Source organism: Megalops cyprinoides, chromosome 13, assembly GCF_013368585.1.
Source record: "Megalops cyprinoides isolate fMegCyp1 chromosome 13, fMegCyp1.pri, whole genome shotgun sequence".
NCBI lineage: Eukaryota > Metazoa > Chordata > Actinopteri > Elopiformes > Megalopidae > Megalops > Megalops cyprinoides.
Genome location: NC_050595.1, coordinates 33,377,817 through 33,391,431, shown reverse-complemented (window position 1 = coordinate 33,391,431; position 13,615 = coordinate 33,377,817). Strand labels below are relative to the sequence as shown.

At 40.2% G+C, this 13,615-nt stretch overlaps 1 protein-coding gene across 1 annotated transcript in view; it reads left to right on the top strand.

Moving 5' to 3' along the window:
• Nucleotides 1-13,615, top strand: part of pepd (peptidase D) — a 71,619-nt gene that overhangs the window by 32,263 nt on the left and 25,741 nt on the right. The window lies entirely within an intron of this gene.

Below are 13,615 nucleotides of genomic sequence, written 5' to 3'. Positions count from 1 at the left end.
CATCCAATTTTTTACATCTGTAAGGCAGGCCTCCATGTTTGATATATTCAGAGGGACATCGGGTTTGATTGATATGTATAACTGAGTGTCATCCATGTAACAGTGGAAATTAATGTCATGTTTATGGATGATATCACCAAGAGGCAACATGTATAACGAGAAGAGCAGAGGCCCAAGCACAGATCCTTGAGGTATACCATATCTTACTCTGGAACGAGCGGAAGATTCGTTGTTAATGGAGACAAACTGATATCGTTCTGATAGATAAGACCTAAACCAAAATAGGGCCTGTCCACTTATGCCAACCAGGTTTTCGAGGCGGTCGAGGAGGATACGATGATCGATGGTATCAAAGGCTGCACTTAGGTCTAGTAGCACAAGAATAGAGATACAGCCATTGTCACAGGAGAGTAGAAGGTCGTTGAGCACTTTCAGGAGAGTGGTTTCCGTACTGTGGTGAGGTCTAAACCCGGACTGAAAAACTTCCAAAATGTTGTTGGAGTGTAAAAAGGCACAGTGTTGCTTTGATACTGCTTTTTCCAGAATTTTTGAGAGGAATGGTAGGTTCGAGATGGGCCTATAGTTTGACAGGTCATTGGAATCAAGATTGGGCTTTTTCAGAATAAGCTTGATAACTGCTACTTTGAAGGGCTGAGGTATGTGTCCAGACGTAAGGGAGGTGTTGATAAGATTTAATAGCGGTGTGCCAGTTGCAGGCAGTAGCTGTTTTAGGAAGCTGGTTGGTATGGGGTCAAGTTGGCTGGTAGAGTTATTAGATGAATTGATAGAAGAAAAGTCGCTAAATTCAATGGGTATAAAAGAGTCAAAGTGTGAGGCGGGCCTAATAGCCATACCTTCATAATCTGGGACGGGACTGGCCAGGCAGGAGGCAGAAGTCGATGAGAATTTTTGTATTGTGTCTCTTATCTTTATGATTTTACTATCAAAGAAGTTCATGAAGTCATTGCTACTATAAATTGCTGGTATGGTAGGGTTAACTGATGCAGGACTCTTGATTAATCTGGCGATAGTGCTAAACAGGAATCTAGGATTGTCCTTGTTTCTCTCAATAAGGGTAGAGAAATATTTGGATCTGGCAGCTGTGAGGGGATGCTTGTAGGTTAGGAGACTTTCCTTCCACGCCAGGAGAAAAACCTGTAATTTGGTGGAGCGCCATTTTCTTTCGAGTTTTCGCGTTTTAACCTACTTTTTAGGTAATGAGGGAGAGAGAGAGAGAGATATGTGTGCCCTGGCCCTCTGTAGTGAGCGAGGCACCCGCCTCTTGACTGTGGGACTGGGCTCACTAAGGATCTGGCACAGGAACACACACTAGTCACTGCTCTAATTGTGTCTGGCAAAGCAAATTTGACCTTTTAGAGGTTATTTCACTTCCAATATCTCAAGCCTTGCGCTTCCCTGCTTTTCTGATGGTCACCACTTATTCTGTCAAAGCAGGGGCATGCTTTACCTCACAGGGATTTTTACACCTGATTCCTTTCCCTTTGGCTAAAGTGATGATTCCCTCCCCCTACCACACTGATTAGCTTGAGGCAGGCCAAGGCACGCTCCGCAGTGTTAGAAAAAGGCCCAGAAGGTTACGCTTGTTATTATGGCCCAGAGTCATGCAAATGGGATGAACATGCCATCCATATCCCATCCATAATTTTCAGTGTCTTGTCTTGAAAGGTTTTACCACGGAGTCACACAACTTAATTCACTGTAACAACACCTCAGAGTTCTTTTGTAGTGAGTTTGCTTACTATAAGTTAGTGTTGGAACAACATTAAGACAAAAACCAGCTTCAACAAATGTAATTTATTTAATACAAATATATTTCATATATATATTTAACAAACTTTGCTACGGAGGGGAGGAAGATATGGTTGGGGTGTACCAAGAGAGGAAAGGAGTGGCAGAAAGGAATGTCAGAAATGTGCACGCACATGGACCTGCATGGCAAAGGGGACAAAGAGACAAAGGGGGAAGGTGTACACCAGGGTTTCCATTAACCGGTGATAACGGTTTTTGCCTGGTAAAATTTATAAAAAACCGATAAATTAAAAACTTGCTGGTCAAAATGTCCAGTAATAATGCTCATACAAAACATAGCTATAACGAAGGCTATCCCTAAACAGGACGTTTGTGTTTTGACAGCGAAACAGCCTATAAATAGCCTACAGTACTTTTTTCCCCAAAAGGGTTTTATTGCGCGATACTTACTACTAGGCCCACTTCTCTCTGCTGAATCGAATTAAGACAGTGCTGCCAAGTCGTCCTGAGGAGGAGAGAGAGATGTGGCTTATGCGCATTGCAAGCTACAAAGACACATTGGACACGTTTGATTTCAATTCGGCAGCAGAGGACTTTGCCACAATGAAAAAAAGGAGAAAATAAAATGTTACCTGGTAGTCTATAGGCTACAGTAGATGCCATGTAGGCCTAGCCTTTTTTTAAACAGGCTACAGATGTTACAGGTTACAGATGTTTCTTAATAGCCTACATTTTAGCAGCTAATGTTGAGGTTTTGCTCAATCGTTACTGTTCATTAAATAGTCTAACTGATTTGAGGTCATTGTCATACTTTCGTCATCCTAGGTGTACCTTATATTTGCGTTTGTAACATAAACTGTCATTGAAACGTGACCGGTAAGTTTCAAATTTGTCCAGTAAAATAAATTCTTTCCGGACATTGGACTGGCAAGAAAAAATCCTAGCGGAAACCCTGGTGTACGTGCCAGTGGATGTAGTGGACAAAGGGAACAAAGAGAGTAAGGGAGGAGTGTACACACGCGGGTATGCGGGATAGATCCAGAACAGAGGGAAAATTGATTTTTGGAGGAAATATGGCTCCAGGTGTCGTCGTTGTCCTGGGATTGTGTCTCTGGTTGTCCAGGAGAAGATTCATGCTCGACTAACGCAGGGGTACTGAAGAGAACCGGTTGTCTTCTCACCCTGTAGTTTAAAAGAGCTGCACTTTGCGTGTAGCCTCTGATGCAATATTGAGTCCTTTCAAGTTTAGAGCTGGAGAGTCAGATGATTGGAACCTTGATGAGGGGTTCCGACACAAAGGGGTCTCTCTCTCTCTCTCTCTCTCTCTCTCTCTCTCTCTCTCTCTCTCTCTCTGAGATGTAATAATCCAATAGGCTGGTTTGCTTAGGATATGGGCCGGGTTTAGGTCACATTTTAACTGTAAAAGGACCCTGCTTATGACACCCATTGCTGCCAACCTACTTGTCCCTCCTTCACTCACTGTCCCTCCTTCACTCACTGAATATTTATATGATTTTTTTCAAGGATAACAGCTTTATTTCCTTTAATCAGCTACAAAAAGAATATGATATCCCACGGGCTGACTTCTTAAGATATTTACAGGTCAGACATTATGCTAAAACACACATTTCTCTCATATACTTCACCAAAAAAAGCTGGATTGAAAAGTGCTTAAATTTAGATCCCCAATCTGGAGGCATAGTGTCTAGATTGTATGAGACCATCCAAAGAGCATCCTCTCCTTCCCTCCGTCATGTAAGAACACAGTGGGGGGAGGATTTGGAGTTTGAATTCTTGGACACTGACTGGCAGGTGGCTATTGAAAGGATACATTCCTCCTCTGTATGCATCAGGCATAGTTTATTACAATTTAAAGTACTGCACTGATTACACCTTTCCAGGGACAAACTGGCCAGGATTTTTTTTTCTTTGAGAAATAGACCCAAGCTGTCCTAGATGCCATAAAGCTCCTGCTACCCTTGGACACATGTTCTGGGCATGTTCCAAACTACCTCAGTTTTGGTCGGCCATCTTTGATACTTTATCTTACACCTGCAATAAGGTGATCAACCCCAATCCACTGACTGCACTATTTGGGGTGTCTCCGGTGGACAATAGTGTATCTACAACTCAGAAACTATTGTCTTCTCCACACTCTTAGCTAGAAGACTGATCCTCCAAAAATGGAAGAAAGCACTTGCCCCAACACATAAGCAGTGGGTGGCTGAGGTGATGACCCTTCCTACAGTACTTTGAGTGTGAGTTTGACCCTAAATGACTGAACTGTCCCCCTAAAATCTGTTCTCCCAGCCCCCACTCCATACACCTCCCCCCCTTTTTTCCTTCTTTTCTTTAAGTGAGCACTTTTTGTTTGTGCATTGTTTGTGTGTCCATTGTTGTTTGAACCTTTTGAAAATTAATAAAAACAATCCAATAATAGTATTGGTTGACCGTCCATAAAATTTACAGTGAGGGGTGGCACTGATTGCGTCTTCACTGACGTAGGCAGGGAGTTCCCCATCAATATCTCTAGTTTGTGATGTCGGTCCCAACACGTTTCTCTTGCCATAATGAGGAAGTGATGAAATGACTCAAAACTCAACTTTCATTTATATTCAAGTGTCAAAATTCAGCACATTCAACACAGCAAAGCTGGACTCAAAGTCCAAGATTGAAGATATAATATTACTCAGTACCAAGATGTATCAGTAGTTCTGTTTTTCAAGAAATACCCTTCACAGGCAACATTATGGAAAGAAAAAGGACAAGAAACTCTTTCACCAGGTGCCAGGCCCTATGTTTTCAGGTGTGCTGCTTGCCTCAGTACTTTTATAGCACAGGCAGGCTTAGTAATTAACAGATTTATTCTTTCAGCATTGTACATTTGCCACTCTGATGCAGTTGAGCTGTGTGACTGAATGACTGAGGACTGGCTACATTTATTGTATTTGATCAATCATACATTCAGTATAATATGTATCTTAGTATGTGTTTTGGACATGGTTTGTAACTTTGGAATTTAAAGAAGAGATTTTAATCTGTCTTTAATCTGTGGTATCAGCATTGGTATAAAAAACTTCTCCTGTGTATTTTTAGTATTGACCATGCTGAGTGAGTCATATAGCAGATGTACAAAATGAGATTGCCCACAAAGTAGTAAATTGCCTGCATTGGCTTAGTAGCTGCAACTTAAAATATAATAAACGCTACTTTTGTAGACACTAAAGAGGCTTATGCACTTTTGTTACATAATACAGTAAGGAGGCCATTAGTGTCATATCTGCTGAATAAGAATCTTTAATCATTTCCTTTTCATCATCATATATGGTGTCTCAGAGGTCAGGCAGAATGCTCAAAGAATATTGAGTTAGATGTACAGTGCTATATTCAAGTGTACCTTTATCTTTCTACATGCATCTATGTCAGTGGCGTTGTGCCAGTCAATTTAGGTGGGCACATGTCCACCCAATATTTTGTAAAAATGTATTTATAATTATTCAATCCAGCAATAACCTGCCTACATCATTAAGCCTGCAGTCAGGGTAACCTGACCTAGGTTTAGCTGAAATGAGAGAGCTTCCTCTACCAGATCGCACCTCTTAATCTCCTCCCCCATCCCCCCACCCCTCATCCTTCCCGTCTTCTACTGATGACTCCCCATCATTCACGAGTTCATCTCACATCGCAGCGGCAATAAACAAGGTTAGGTATATTTAGCTGTTTACAATTGCTAGTCAAGCAAATGTGCTACTGCAAGAATAAGAAGGCAACTGAATTGTTCCTGTGTTGTCCCACAGACATATGCTGCAGTAGCCTAAAACTGTTAAAATACATCATGCACATGTCTAGCTATTCAATCAATATGTTTGCATAGACATACTGTGAAGGAACATTCAGTATTATTACATACGGCATTTAGCAGACACTCTTATCCAGAGCAACTTGTTATCCAATGGATAACAATGTTATCCATTTATACAGCTGGATGTTTTACTGAGGAAATTGTGGGTTAAGTACCTTGCACCAGGGGTACATCAGCTGCCCCAGTGGGGGAATTCAACCAGCAACCTCTCAGTCACGAGTCCTGCTCCTTAACCACTATGCTACACTGCCACCCCACACTCAATTTATGTTAATGTTAGCTGGCTAACGTTAGACATCAAGGTCTGCCATCCTTAGTTATAACAGCAGACCAGCTACAGCTCGTTTGAGAGTTTGTTTTGCCTGTACCAATTACACTGTCCGTCAGTGCTTGCTAGCTAGCCACCAACACAACACAGCCTTTTCCATCTCCATGTCACGTATTGTGAGCATAACTAGCAAAGTATTTTCTGGCTGACGTTAGCTAGCTAAATGTTACACTGCCAAACTTGCTTACTTGATTTCATACGATTTCATACGGCAACCGTAAATAGTTACATGGTTCAGTATCTACTTACATGGTGTGTTTTTGCCCATTAATTTATGAGCCAGTTGTTTTTGTGGAAGTGTGATTGTTCTGTGTGCCTTGTTCTTTTTTCCAATCTGAGGGAAACAGTAGCCTATGTAGTAACTTTCCACAGGGCACATACAGAATTTGACTGTAGTTACCCACTTGTTGCTATTGTTGAATGTATGACCATCCTCCTGTCAGTGACTATTTCATATTATATATACACTAGGGTCCAAAATTATTGGGACACCTGGCCAATTTGTGGTTAAGTGTGAATGTGTCCATGTAGCAATTAGTTCTATCACTCGAACCTAATTTATGGTGTGGCGAAAATAGTTACATATTTTGGCAACTATTAACATTTTCAAAACATCTCTTTATGTGGTTGGCACACGATTGCCTGATGACTACCCTTATTTCCAACATTTTAATAATATGTATAAAATTAATTCTGCCAAACAAACTGACTGAATTCATTTTTATTTGTATAGCGCTTTTTACAACACAAGTTGTCACAAAGCAGCTTTACATTGTTCCCAGGCCTGAGACCCCCTGAGAGCAAGCCTAAGGCAACAGTGGCAAGGAAAAACTCCCTATCAGGAAGAAACCTTGAGCAGAACCGGGCTCGTTCCATGACATTAACTTAATTTTAAAAGGTACCTACATACTTCTTGAGTGCAGACAAGTGAACAAAGGTGACCATCACTTCAATTAGGCCTGATTCAACATTGCCCTGCCCCCTAACTGAACACTCATACTGAAGCCTATATAAACCTAACAAGGTTGGAACATGGTCACAGAAGATGAAGGTGAAAATGACATTGACATAAATATGACTCTCCCAATGTTTGATGGATTATGCAGCAAAAATATTGTGGGTTTTCAGAAAAAAAGTGAGTGTCCCAATAATTTTGGACTCCAGTGTATATTTTATATATATATATATATATATATATATATATATATGTATATATATATATATATATGTATATATATATATATATATATATATATATATATATATATTATATTATATATATATATGTATTATTTCCATTGCTAGAATGAAGCAGACAAAGTTAGAGGTGTTTTATGGATTTAAAAATGACAGGACAGAACAGGACAAGGCAGATTTGGACCAAAAAGGAGATGCTCCTGAAGCTTCATGCTCCAGCAAGGGACAGCTAGCCTATGTGGTAGGCTGTTCAGGTCAAGAACATTAATATATGCTATGTGTATTTTTTATGTCTTGTGTGTGGTTTTGAACATGTCTGAAAATGGTGCCCAACCACAAATTTGGTTTGCATGACGCCCCTGATCTATGTGTACATAAATTTTTATGTTCATCTTTGGCAACAGTTTGATATCTAGGGATGAATTACAAGGCATTTCAACATTCTTGACAACACTGCAGCTGCAGTATGCTATAATTATGCTGCATTAGTGTATAATCTGCTGGAGACTTACAAAGCAGTTTTTTGATGAGCTCATCACATTAGTACAACTCCATGAATGTATCTCAGTGTAATATATAAATTTAAAAAACGAAACAGAGTGTGATTTTTCTCCACACACACTATGATGCAGTGACCTTCCCCATGGCCCAAATTCTCTCTCCTAAATATAGAAGGTGATGGTGGCACACAAGTGGAAGGCTCCCCAAAAGTTGGCTTTGTAGCCTCTGCACTCCCTCAGTGAGGCGTATCACTATGGAAGGGATAATGACAGTAAAACAAATGGGTCCTGAATGTAAAAATACATAATACAATACTCTTTGGATTGACTTCATGGCCAGCCCAGCCCTTGCATCATCTCTGCTTCACTTGCCGATGAAATACTCTTAATGCACAGCATTCAGGAGAGCAGCTCATGCATGCATGCAATTTGTTTTAAAGCATGAGGGCAAGTATGAATGCAATGGAGAATCAGCCAACACTTAAAATATGTCGATGTACAATGGCCAAATCTAAGGCAGTATTTCATCTTAGTCATCTTGTAGAACTCCATCCTTAAATTCCCATTTATTCATTGTCATATCTACCCTTTTGCATGTTGTCCATTTATTCTAAAGAACATCAATTGTCAAAATGTGATTATAAAATAATGTGATTAGTTTCCACTATATTACATGCAGTAACCCAAATAGACTTCTCCACCTAATAGAAGTAGACACTCGAAGTGAACTAACTCATTTTGGCCAACACAGTATTTTATGTATTTTAATGATCCTCGCCAACGCTGTTGTGAAATATGGTGGTGGAAAAAAAATATTGTCACAAGCAAGCATACAATATACCATTTTCATTCTCTAAAATGAATGTTTTCAAATGCAATGCCATTAATGTGACATTCCAACAAACAAAAATCCAGAGAAAGAAAGAAGAGTTGATTATTGGGGGGGTGGGGTGGGGAACTACAACACCCTGACTGCACAGCGCTGCACACCCTTTCATAATGGGGCTCTAGCTGTGTTCAGAGTTAACCAATCACATACAAAATCATGCCTGTAGGTAAATAGCATATACCTGCCGTTAGGGGTGTGCCATTTTTTCGATTAATCATTTTTTAAAATTCGTCCGATTCCGATCTGTAAAATTTATGGATCGATCTTTTAGGCTAATATGCATTTTTTTTCCAGTTTTCTAGGTTCATTTCCGAAATGGTTAAACATAGCCAGAGAATTAAATAGACGGGCTCTGACATACCCTAACTGTCGTATTAAAGGCAGTTACTAGTCCCCCCTCATTAGATGTCGCTGTCTCGTTTAACTTTTAACATTTAACGACCTGCAAACGCATTTTTTTTTAACTGTGAAGCGACCTCTTGGTGTTCACCATGGCTAACCCTACGGTCACATGGACGCAACAGGAGAGAGACAAAGCGACCGGCTACCATTAATTTTCAATGAGAGATGGCGATTTACAGCGACAGGACACAAGTGGCCTTTGGCTTTGCAACTAGGTGGGGCTAAAATAGACTACACTCGAGTTCTGTTTTATGCAAATACGGAGCGATGCGACACGGCGAAGGCAGCGTGATGCACGTTGCTGAAACGAATGATCCAACGTTTTGGTTCCAGTTAAACAGGGAGGAGAAGCTTATTGTGGCAGTGTCGGGTTTCCCCATAATCTACAATTTGTCTCTTGATACGTACAGAGAAAATAAAATTTTAGAAATAAAATGGTGCCTGGTATATATATTCATATATATTTGCACTGCGGTCACAGCTTTTTAGCTTTAACTTTAATACAGTGCACAACCACTACCTAGCTAGCTAGCTAGCTGAACTGAACCGGCGGCAGTGTAGCATAGTGGTTAAGGAGCAGGACTCGTAATCGAAAGGTTGCTGGTTCGATCCCTGCTGGGGGATCGAACCTTGCCCTACCTTGGGCAAGGTACTTAACCCACAGTTGCCTCAGTAAATATCCAGCTGTATAAATGGATAACATTGTAATGAACTGTAACGTATGTAAGTCGCTTTGGATAAAAGCGTCTGCCAAATGAATAAATGTAAATGTAAACCGCAACACTTGCTCACGAATGCAGTAATTTAGCGCAACTCAGGAGAAACATAGTTATTAATGTTTGTTTGCTAGCTAGCTAGTTGTTCATATTAGGCTAGGAAGAAAACGTTCACAATTGCAGAGTTGCTACTGGCGGTCAGCTACGTTTTGTCAGTCATTGTAGCTACCTTTCAAACCAGCTTTCCCTGTGCTAACTGATGCAAACACATTGCTGCTTCGTGTCATAAATAAGTAGGCAATGATACAAGTTGTTTTTGTTTTTAAGGAACTATACCCATGTGTTCCTCAAATAAAAAGATTTTGGTATACAGCCATGCGTTGCTTAACGTCCACGTTACGTTCTGTGAAATAGGACTTGTGATTTGGATGTTGTGCGAACACCATACTATATACTTAGCAAGCCTATATGGAATAGGCACGAGATTGGATGCTGCTGCTTACAAGTCGAAGCATACACTGTTATACGATTAACTTTTTGATTGTAAGTATCCAAAGTTCACATTAAAACAATGATAGAAAGTACAGTAGGCTAGCTTACAGTACATACATAAGACATTAGCATAGGCGTTTATTATAGCTATCAAGACATTTGTATTATACGGTATACTATGTACTGTACCATTATACGCCTGGCAGCGCAATCGCTTTATTTCCTTGAGACATGAGATACGTGTTGTGTGCAGGAAGCGTTGCTTTCACTACGTCTGGTTACGTCCGCTACGTCCCATTCTGCAATCGGGATTTTTAAACTTTATTATAACCTTATGGGACTACGGACGTATGTGCGAACGGACGTTGTCCGAATGGACGTTAAGCGGCGCATGACTGTACAAGCCTTTGCCCTTTTCTTAGGCGATTTTCACAATTTGTTTCCAGTGACTGTACATTTGTAAATTTGTGTTCCCTTTAGAGCTATTTAAACATCTCTCCAAATATGGAAGGCTGCTATAGTATTTCATATCTCATTTCTAGCGAATCGGAATCAAATCTAATCGGATTGAATTGAATCATTACCTTGTGAATCAGAATGGAATCGAATAGGGCATTTGTGCCAATACCCAGCCCTACCTGCCATCAATGAAAGTGATTCTGATTAAACCCAGATTAAAGTCAGCTGTTGCTGTAGGATTTGCTTGAATGTTTGGGGTTGCATCCTACTGGGAAAGTACCAATCAGGAAAGGGATATAAAAGAATATCGAAGGCATTGGATGCACCATGGAGCACTGTCAAAACCATCATCAATAAGTGGAGAAAATGTGGCACCACAGGGACATTGCAAAGATCAGGATGACCCTCCAAAGTTGATGAGAGGATGAGGAGAAAACTTATCAGGGAGGCTACCAAGAGGCCAACAGCAACACTGAAGGAGTTACAGGAATTTCTGGCAGGTACTGGTCACTCCTTGCATGTAACCACCATCTCTCATGGTGGTTACCATGAGAGATGGTGGTGTCTCACCACACTACAGCTGTAAGCAGAATGAACGCTGGTTTGTGTAAGATATCATTTGGTATTTAAGCACCAGTTGAGCAATTAGATCACATGTACTGCTTCAAGATTCTCAGATGAGAAAGTGAATTGACCTTGGAGTGCTTTGTGTATTGTATTGTTGGGACAGAGAATACTGACACTACATATGAGTTTGATGTACTGTGTTACAGCAGTGGCTGAATGCACACTTGCCCTTCGCATCTGACACATCAATATGAAGGCAGTCGTTACGTGACTGTTATGTGACATGTTGTTTGCAGGGTAAAGCATTTCTATCTGCCTATGTGGTGGCGTACTGTGACAAGTCAATTCTGTAATACCATATACTGTAGTCACACAAGTGTACTGTAGGTCAGCAGTAAACCAGAAATTATGATTTCAGAGAAACATTACTGCACTCTTTCAAATGTCAAACCATCTTCACTGACACAACTGCTGCTACTTAGTATGATGTGGAAGTGACCTGCAGGTAGCATGATCCTAATACCATAGATAATGTGAATTTCTGTGGCACCATTAGATAAAATGCAAAACCCTACAGAGTTGATTAACAGGACCTAAGTTCTTAACCTATTGTTTCAGATGTTGTTCCTGGAAACTTGGTTAAAACCACTCTCTTGGATTGCATGGTTAAAAATTGAAGAGATTTGCTGTGCATCACCAGTCAGGTTGCAAGATTTTGTATTCATGGTATATATCGCTGAGAAAATTGCCTTAGTGTATGGACCTAATATTGAATACTTTCATTTAGATACACAATAAACTAATGGGCCTCAAGATAAAATGGCATGCACCCTCTCACATTTGGCGCAATAAAGCACCTTTGTCTAGTTAAAAAAAAAACACTTTGACATCATGGTCTGAAACAAGTATTCACAATGTACTTGGATTTAACATATATTTCTCAGCTCTCTGTTTCCAGGATCCTTGGCAAATCTTTGATCTTCCCGATTCATCTTTTTCATCATTTAAGACTTAACATTGCATGCCTGTGGGGGCTCCCTGAGGTTCCGAATTTCAAACTCATACTGTCATTTACGGTTAACTCTGAGGAGCTGCTTTAGGGGGTTTCTTTATGAAATCTATCCTAAAATACTCCAAGTGGTATGTAAACCTCTCCCCAACCCATTTATGGGAAAGTGACTGAAAGGTTGTGTGGAGTAGAGACCTATCAGTTGGTAGATAATGATGTTTAATTAGACCCTAGAAATGTACAATGGCTGGTTAAACATCTTGTCATCTTGGAACTGTCCACTGTGGATGTGAATAAAGCAGAGCATTCCACCAAGGTCATATGGAGCCACCAACCTGTCATTTCTACCTCAAACTCAGAACCAGTAATTTTTTCTGTTTTTCTTTTCTCTTTCTGTTTTGATCTATTTTTTCCTCAAATTGCTGTCCTTATCTTTAAAATCAAAGACAGCAATGATACATTTACATACTATGTATACCACTACCAAATTATAAAATGAATTTGAAGCTCTCCTTCATGCAGGTTGAAGTTTCTCATAGTTTTTGCTAAATATTCCACCTGACTACTGTGCCTTGTTTCTAGAATGTAGTTAAAAGAATATCTCTGCAATAATCACAGGATTATGTTGTAATGTAACTCCCTGGCTCTATAATGTATTTTCGTCCCTTTCTGGTTTGACTGGTGTCCGTGCATGACGTTGAGCTATGCATTGTCAGTGCTGCACTATCACTGGAACTCATGCTGTTACCCTGTTGACACATTCTGTCAGTGTTTTATTCCTGAAGAAGGATAAGGATAGTAAAAGTAAATACCTTCATATTCAGTCTAAAGTAGATTTTTATTGCAGGAGTGTCATGAAAGGAATTCAGGAATGTTCCTGAGATAACACACTAATTTACTTTTACCTATCAAAATAAGTTGCTGTCTTGGATGTAACCATTTAGAAATCTCAAAAATCTCAGATGTTTATCTTAGCAAAATGGCCTGATAAAAATATTACCGCGATGGTCTTAACAGGCTACTATCAGATGCATGTAAAACATGCAGCGGAACCAAATAAAACTCTGCTCTCAAGGTGACTGTGAGGCTCCTGTCTGGCATTTGACTTGACAGGGCCAGCTTATCTTAGCCCCATCCTCTCTTGGGACATCATTAAACTCCTGTTTCCAGCACCTGAGCCTCTTTGAATCACCTAGGCACGTTTCTGGTCTTTTGCTTTTCTACAATGCCATGTCCTCTCTCCATGCCCAGACCCAAATAAAAATCAGATGGTTTTTGCAGGCTGATTTCCTCTGGGTTATTTAGTGGTTCCTACCCCTCTCTTGTTAACCTGAGTACATTTTTCATATTGCCATTGTGCTTGCCCCGGTCATTCATGCCACAGTGCAGCGGAATGGAAATTATGATGACTGTGTGTCTTGCAT